Source organism: Elephantulus edwardii, unplaced genomic scaffold (genome assembly GCF_000299155.1).
Source record: "Elephantulus edwardii isolate Elephantulus edwardi_28Jun2011 unplaced genomic scaffold, EleEdw1.0 scaffold00071, whole genome shotgun sequence".
NCBI lineage: Eukaryota > Metazoa > Chordata > Mammalia > Macroscelidea > Macroscelididae > Elephantulus > Elephantulus edwardii.
In genome coordinates, this window is record NW_006399821.1 from 6,614,005 (window position 1) to 6,621,756 (window position 7,752).

Consider the following 7,752-nt stretch of genomic DNA (forward strand, 5'->3'; position numbering starts at 1 on the left):
AAATCTCTGTAAATGTTTATGAAAATTAATAAAATATAATCATAGAAAAAAAAAAGATGGCTGGGCAAAAACTTACTCTGAAAGCCATTGACTGGGTAGCTTTTGGGGAGATCATACCCCGAAACCAGAAGGCTATTGCTAACTCCCTGAAATCCTGGAATGAGATTCTCACCGCCAGGTTGGCTGCTGTCCCCGAGGCACCTCCAGCTATCGACTGGGCTTACTACAAGGCCAACGTGGCCAAGGCAGGCTTAGTGGACGACTTTGAGAAGAAGTTTAACGCCCTGAAGGTTCCCGTGCCAGAGGATAAGTATACAGACCTGGTAGATGACGAAGAAAAAGAAGACATGAAGAGTTGTGCGGAGTTTGTGTCTCTCTCCAAGACCAGGATTGAGGAGTACGAGAAGCAGCTGGAGAAGTTGAGGAACATCATTCCGTTCGAGCAGATGACCATTGAGGACTTGAATGAAGCTTTCCCGGAAACCAAGTTAGACAAGACTAAGTATCCCTACTGGCCTCACCAGCCAATTGAAAAATTATAAACCTGAGTCTGGCAGGGAGCACTGGCCCTGCGATGGCAAACTTGGAACATTAAAAATAAGAGTGAAAAAAAATTAAGAAAAAAAAATTAAAAAAACAAACAAACAAAAAAACCACACCTGGAAATGAAAATAAAAAACCATATAAAAATGAAACACACTGTGAAAAGAGCAATGTGTGAAACACAATGTATATAAACAAAACACTCCATATAAGAATTTTGTATGCAAACCAATATAAAAGAAATATAATTTTTAAAAAATATTATAACAAAACATAGGCAGAGAACTATCAAACATTCAAGCAGAATTTAGAAGTCATGTCACCAGGGATAGCATTGCTGATGTCAGTTGGAATCTGGCTGAAAGCAAAGAATATGAGAAGAATATATATTTCTGTTTAATTAACAATAAAAAGACATTTGACTGTGTGAATCATAACAAATTATAGCTAACATTGAGAAGAATGGGAATCCCAGAAGACTTAATTGTGTTCATGTAAATCCTATACCTAGACTAAGTTGCTACTATGTGAATAGAGCAAGGGAACAGTTTAAAATTAGGGAAAGTGTGCATCTGGGTTGTATTCTTTCTCCATACCTAGTCAGTCTGTATGCTGAGCAAGTCATTCAAGAAACTGGGCTCTATGAAGAGAGATGTGGCATCAGGATTGGAGAAGACTCATAAATAACCTCCATTTTGCAAATGACACAGTCTTTTTTTCTAAAAGCGAGGAGGACTTGAAGCACTTACTGCAGAAGGTTAAACACTACAGCCTTTAATATAGATTGCAACTCAAAATCAAGAAAACAAAAATCCTTACTACTTGCTGTACATCTGAGAGCAGGACAAAGAATAGGGATGATGGAAAAAAAGAACTCATATCACTGAGCTGAGGTGTTGGAGAAGAGCACTGAATTTCCCATGGATGGCCAAGGGAACAAACAGATGTGTCTTGAAGAGGGTGCAGCTGGAGAGTTCTTTGAAGATAAGAATGATGAGACTTTGCCTCACATAGCTTGGGCATATTGCCAGGAGGGGCTATTCCTTGGAAAAGGACATGATGTTGGAAAGGATAGAAGGTTGGCAAAGGAAAGGAAGACCCTCAACCAGGTGGATTGACCCAGTAACAGTTGTAACGGGCTCTTGTTTGTCAAGAAGTGTGAAGATGGCACAGCATAGAACAGGGTTCAGATCTATTGTTCATAGGTTGCTACAATTCTTATTCAACTTGATGGCACCTAACAATCACAACAACAACAACAACAAAATTGGACCAATAGTCAACATCGTGATAGATGGAGAAAAGACAGAAACTCTCAATAGCTTTGTCTTACTTGGATCCATGATCATTACACTTGGTACCAGCAGTCACGGGGTAGGGATGTATTGAGAAAGTCTGTAGTCAGGGACCTATCCTAAGTATTTATGAGCAATGTCCATTTGAGGACTAAGGTACACCTGGTTCAGGCTATAGTTATTTTGGTCACTTGCCATACATGTGAGAACTGGACAATGAATAAATATAACAGAAGAATGAATGGCTTTGGAATGTGGTTTTGGAGAAGAGTACTGAATATCTTATGGACTGACTGCCAGGGAAAAGAAACAGATAGATATGTCTTGGAGAAAGAACAGCCAGAGGGCTTATTGGAGGTAAGGATGATGAAGCTTCATCTCACATACTTTGGGCTTGTTGTTAGGAGAGGTTATTCCTTGAAGAGTGACATCATGCTTGGAAAGGTGGAGGGGTGACAAAAGAGAGGAAGACCTTCAACCAGGTGGATTGACACAGTGACTGAAGAAATGGGCTTTTTTATGTTAGAGATGGTAAGAATGCACAGGATAGGACAGGATTCAGATTTGTTGTTTACAGAGTTGTTATGAGTCATGCTTGGCTCACTGACACCTACTACAATGGTCTGCTATAGCAGGGATAGCAAATCGAAGTGAAATAGTGTCACATTTCAGAGGGAGCTCTGGTGGCCTCATGGTAAGAAGGTGCACTGCGATCTCAAAGGCATATGGTTCAAATTCACCAGCTGCTCTGTGGGAGAAAGATGGGCAGTTTTCTCCTAGGCCATTAACTGCCTCTGAAAACCCACTAGAGGGTCAGATTTTAATCAGTTCTGAGTTGATGATACATAGCAACAACAGCAACAGTGTCACATTTATCATTTTTAAAAAATTCAAAATCTATCCTGATACTGTCAATCATAGCATAATGTCTACATGTATATAAACTCAAAACTCATTGCCATTGAGTCGGAACCAACCATAACTGACAGTACAGTGTTTTCATTGACTGTAAATTGCATAGGAGGAGATTACCCATCTTTCTCCCATGGAACAGCTAGTGGAGTCAAACCACCTGTCTTTGGGTTGGCAGTACAACTGCTTACCCCCTAGACCACCAGAGCTCCCCTCATGCATATAAGTAAGATCTTTAATATTGCTATTATTCAGATTTATACAGCTAAAGTGTGGTACTAGGTTTCTGCAAGTCCTACAGAGAACAGCCTGAATTCTTTATTAAGAGCAGCAGCCACTGTGCCAAGGAAGGGCCTAGGATATTTTAAGAATTCCTGAAAATTAAAAAAAAAAATAATTCATGAAGATGTTGTAATTTTCATTTATTTGGCAATCAGGAGGGAAAATGGATATAATAATTAATAATAATAAAATGAGTCATTATACATTCAATCTGGCTTGTATTCTTCTTTATTAGAAAAATCATGAAATACAATTTTAATGTACTTATGGAGAAAGGGGCCAGCAAAAGCAAGTATGTCAGCTCCAGAAAAAGTTATTATATGGCCCAGCCATGATTGTACACATTTACACAATCCAAGTAACAACCAAAGCTTTTTTTTTTGCTCTCAAATTATTTTCTCAGAGGGGATTTCATTAGTAGCACAGCTCCCCGCAAGGTTCAACAGAGCTAGAAAACCATTGACTGGAAAAACCCTTTAGTCAAATGAATAAGGCACAGTAAAATTTCCAAAGAAATTTCCTCAGAGGGCCTCAGTACCTTGCCTGAGTACTCGCACTCAGTGGTGAGCCTGTAGGAAAGCTGGTAAGTGAAAAGCCCACCCCTGGTCCCTGCTGCCAGTGGGGGAGTCTGAGAAGGCAGGGTGCCACTTTCTTGCTTTGTGTTGCATTCTGTGACAAAACAATCAAAAACAAAACAGAATTCAACACAACACCTGTGGTCTTTGTCAACCCATTCTCAGCTCTTCTTCCCAGATACAGTGCCTTCTCCATCTTCTGCATAGTCCATGATTCTGATGGGACCACCTTGTACCCAGATCCATGGGTAACATGGGCTCCTGACCTGGACACATAAACTGATCCACTTTCTGGTCAGTGAGCTAACTGCAATCAAACAGGACCTGAGGAAAAGGAGGAGTGGTAGGTCTAAGCCGAAGCTGGCAGGAGCTATCTTGCCACCATGAAAGTAGTGCTCATTTTAAATAGGAAGGTGGTAGGTGATAGTAGGGCAAGATCTTGGTGATAATAAATAATCTTTGGGATCACACATGCATAAGCATGCCTGAACTTTCAATATAATAAACCTCAACTTTTTCTCTCTTTTTAACTTAGTTGCTATTGACTGTTAACCATTTTTAAATTATCCTTATCAAAATTGTTCCTGCAAATGGACTTTTCTGATGTCTGTCTGCCCTATAGTAAAAAACCCTGAGAGAGCATATGATTGATTTAGCTACTCCTCATCATCCACACTAGATCAAGTTGTTCAGGACATCTAACTTCATAGATTATAACTCAGCATGTAAGTGCTCAGCAACTTTGTCACTTAGTCTTTGAAAAACACTATCCACAGTAAAATTAACATATACTATCTCTCCCTCTACCACTTCACCACAGTGAAGGCTGTACATTGTAGAATCTGAAACAAGGTATTTATCAAAGGGGAGGAAAAAAATTTATATCGGTCTCATTTATTCCTGGTATGTCTCCTCCTTGTCTTTGCATATATTTTAAAACTCACTCCAATCTAGGGCAAAACTATTTCATTGCTTTCGTAACTCCAGTTCAGATCTTTCTAATTTTTATTTGATGGCTTGTGATTCACAGCAAAAACCACAGGGGCAGTTGCAATTAGGGTGCAGTTTCAAATCTGCATTTCAAATTAACTCAATCCATTTTGTTTCTTATAATATTGTGGCTGTGGAAGTCATGCTTTTCAGGTCGTGAGCAGGTGCAACACTACATCTCAGGAGAGAGAGCAACCAAAGGATTCAAAATACTCTGTGTTATTCTTGGCCATAGAGATTGTGCTTTTAGGATCTTTTATGCACTGAGTATTATTGTCTTTGGAACGGTTTTAAATGATCCTGAAAAATTCATCTTTGAGCTGGAAGAGTCTTGGCGGGCTACCTTAACCTCTACACTAAAACAATATATCCTTCACTTGAAAGGATCACTTAGAAAAAGTCATCCTTCACCTTTGATAGTCAGCATGCCAGAAATAACAGCACTTGAAATTTATTATTCATTATTCTTGATGTTGTTATTATTTGGGTTCTCATATAAGCAACTCATTATTGAGAAGAGGTAAAGTTTGGATCATTTTCTCTGACCATTACAGATTTGTTTGGGCTTATTCATGCTAAACTTTCACTTCTAGCAGGTTGACTCATTAGGTATCCTGTCTAAACCTGACTGAAATAACTACATTGCTGAATAAATGTTAAATAGAAGTCTTCAATAAAGTGAATGAAATGTAAATCTTGTCCTTGTTCTTGTTTTTGGGTACCACTGAGCTGGCTCTGAGTCATTAAAAGACTTAAACTCGTTGTCATGGAGTTGGAACCAACTTAGAGCTGAACCTCCATTGAGTTTCCAAGACTGTGAATTGCATGGGAGGAAATTGCCTGTCTTTCTCTCGAAGAGGATACAGTTAGAGAGGTGTACCCTTTGACTTAACAGCAAAACTCTCTACTGAATAGGCCAACAGCCAATCTTGTGCTATCCTTACAATTTCTACTTTGCTTCAGCTCATTTTGCGTTCATATCAATCCATCTCATTAAGGATCTTCCTATTTTTCCTAACCTCTCTATATTTCAATTGTCTTGTCCTTTTCTAAGGACTGGCCCCTCCTGATAATAAGCCCAAAATATGTGCAACAAAATGTTACCATTTTTTGCCTCTAAAGTGCACTCTAGCTGCATTTCTTCCAACAAATATTACAGTTCATGGTATATCCAATATTCTTTGCCCATGCCATAAAAAGCTTTAATTCTTTTTTGATCTTCCTTATTGTTTGTCCAATTTTCACATGCATATGACACATACTATGGTTTGGATTGTTGTTGTTGTTATATGTCATCGAGTCACCTGCAATTGATAATGACCCTGTGTGCCATAAGCTCTGAAGCCTGTCCTGTACTGAGCCAGTCTCTAATTCTGACACACCTACTCTCTTTGCCCTAGTTACTATATCAATCCTTCTCATCCAGGTTCTTCCTCTCCTGAGCTGTCCCTCCACCCTTCTGAGCATGATATCCTTCTCCAAATATCAGTCCCTCCTGGCCATATGCCCAAAGTATGTGAGACAGAGATTAAAATTCTAGCCTCCAAGGACAGACTTGGTTTCACCCTGTCCAAGACAGACCTATTTGTTTTCTTGGCAGTCCAGGGCATATTCGAGACTCTTCTTCAGCACCACAACTCAAAGGCATCAATTCTTCTTCTGTCATCCTTAGTCATTGTCCAACTCTGATGCATAGCAAGTAATTGTAAAGACCGTGGACTGGATCAGGTGCACCTTAGTCTCTAAACAGAATACTGGCCCCTCCTTGCTTCTCAGTACTCTGGAAAGGTCCTCTGAGCAGATTTACCTAATCCAATTCATCTTCTGATTTCCTGACTGCTAGTGCCAAGACATTTGATTGTGGAGCTGAGAAAGCTATACCTGTTAACATCAATCCCTTCTCCATCCATTGTGGTGCTGCCAATTGGCCCAGTGGTGAGAGTCTGTCTTCTTGGTTTTGAGCTTCAATCCATATTGAAGAGTATAGTCCTTGACGTTCTACAGCAAGCACTTCATGTTTCAGTTTCAGCAAGCAAGATTGTGTCATTTACCTAACACAAGTTGTTGGTAAGTCTTCTTTCAAAATGCCACATTCCTCCTCATAAAGCCCAGACTCTTGAATGATCTGTTTTGCATATAGATTGAAAAGGTACGGAGAAAGGACGCATCCCTGACATACTCCCTTTCTGATTTTGAACTTGTTTCCCTGCACTGTTCTGAGGACTGCTTCCTGGTCCAAGTATAGGTTTCACATAAGTACTATCAAACGTTCTGGGATTCCCATTCTCTTCAAGGTCAGCCACAATTTGTTGTGATCCATACAGTCAAATGCCTTTGCATAGTCAATAAAACACCGATAGATATCCGTCTAGTACTCTTTGCGTTCTGCCAAGATTCATCTGACATTGGTAATAATGTCTCTAGTGCCATAGCCTCTTCTGAACCCAGCTTGTATTTCTGGTAGTTCTCTGTCAATGTAATGTTCTAGTATTTTCTGTATAATCTTCAGCAGGATTTTGCTTGCATGTGATATAGTGATATTGGACTATAATTTTCGCTCAGTGTCTATTTACCCTTTTTTGGAATGGGAATAAATATAGATCTCTTCAAGTCAGTTGGCCAGGTAGTTGTCCTCCAGATTTGTTGGCACAACCTGGTGAGCACATCCAAGGCAGCATCTGTTTGTTAAGGTATTTAAATTCCATCAATTCCTGGGGCTTTATTTTTAGCCAAGTCCTTCAGAACAGCCTGAGCTTCCTCCTTCATCACCATTGCCTCTTTTTTTTTTTTAAATTTTGTGTGCGTGTACCGTCAAATGAGATCTGACTGGTACAGGAGGATATTGCTCCTCCTTCTCCGGCAGAGCATCTGGTGGATTCAAACCATGTACCTCTGGGATTGCAGTGTAGCTTCTTGCCACTAGGCCACCAGAGCTCCCCTCACCATTGCCTCTTGATCATGTGTTGTTTCTTGTAGTCTTTATCTTTTTTAATTGTTATTTTAACAAAAGTTTTCAGAAAAGTTGGATTTTTCATTCATTATTTCACATTTTCCTCCCTCATTGCCCCTCAGTTTGCTTTTTTTTTTTAAATTATTTTATTTTAATAATTTTAATGAACATTTACAGAGATTTTGGGTTTCCATTCATTCATTGC

At 39.5% G+C, this 7,752-nt stretch overlaps 1 pseudogene; it reads left to right on the forward strand.

The window, feature by feature from the left end:
* The first annotated feature begins 56 nt into the window (after positions 1–56).
* On the forward strand, positions 57–542 carry LOC102873110 (annotated as a pseudogene).
* The last annotated feature ends 7,210 nt before the right edge of the window (positions 543–7,752 follow it).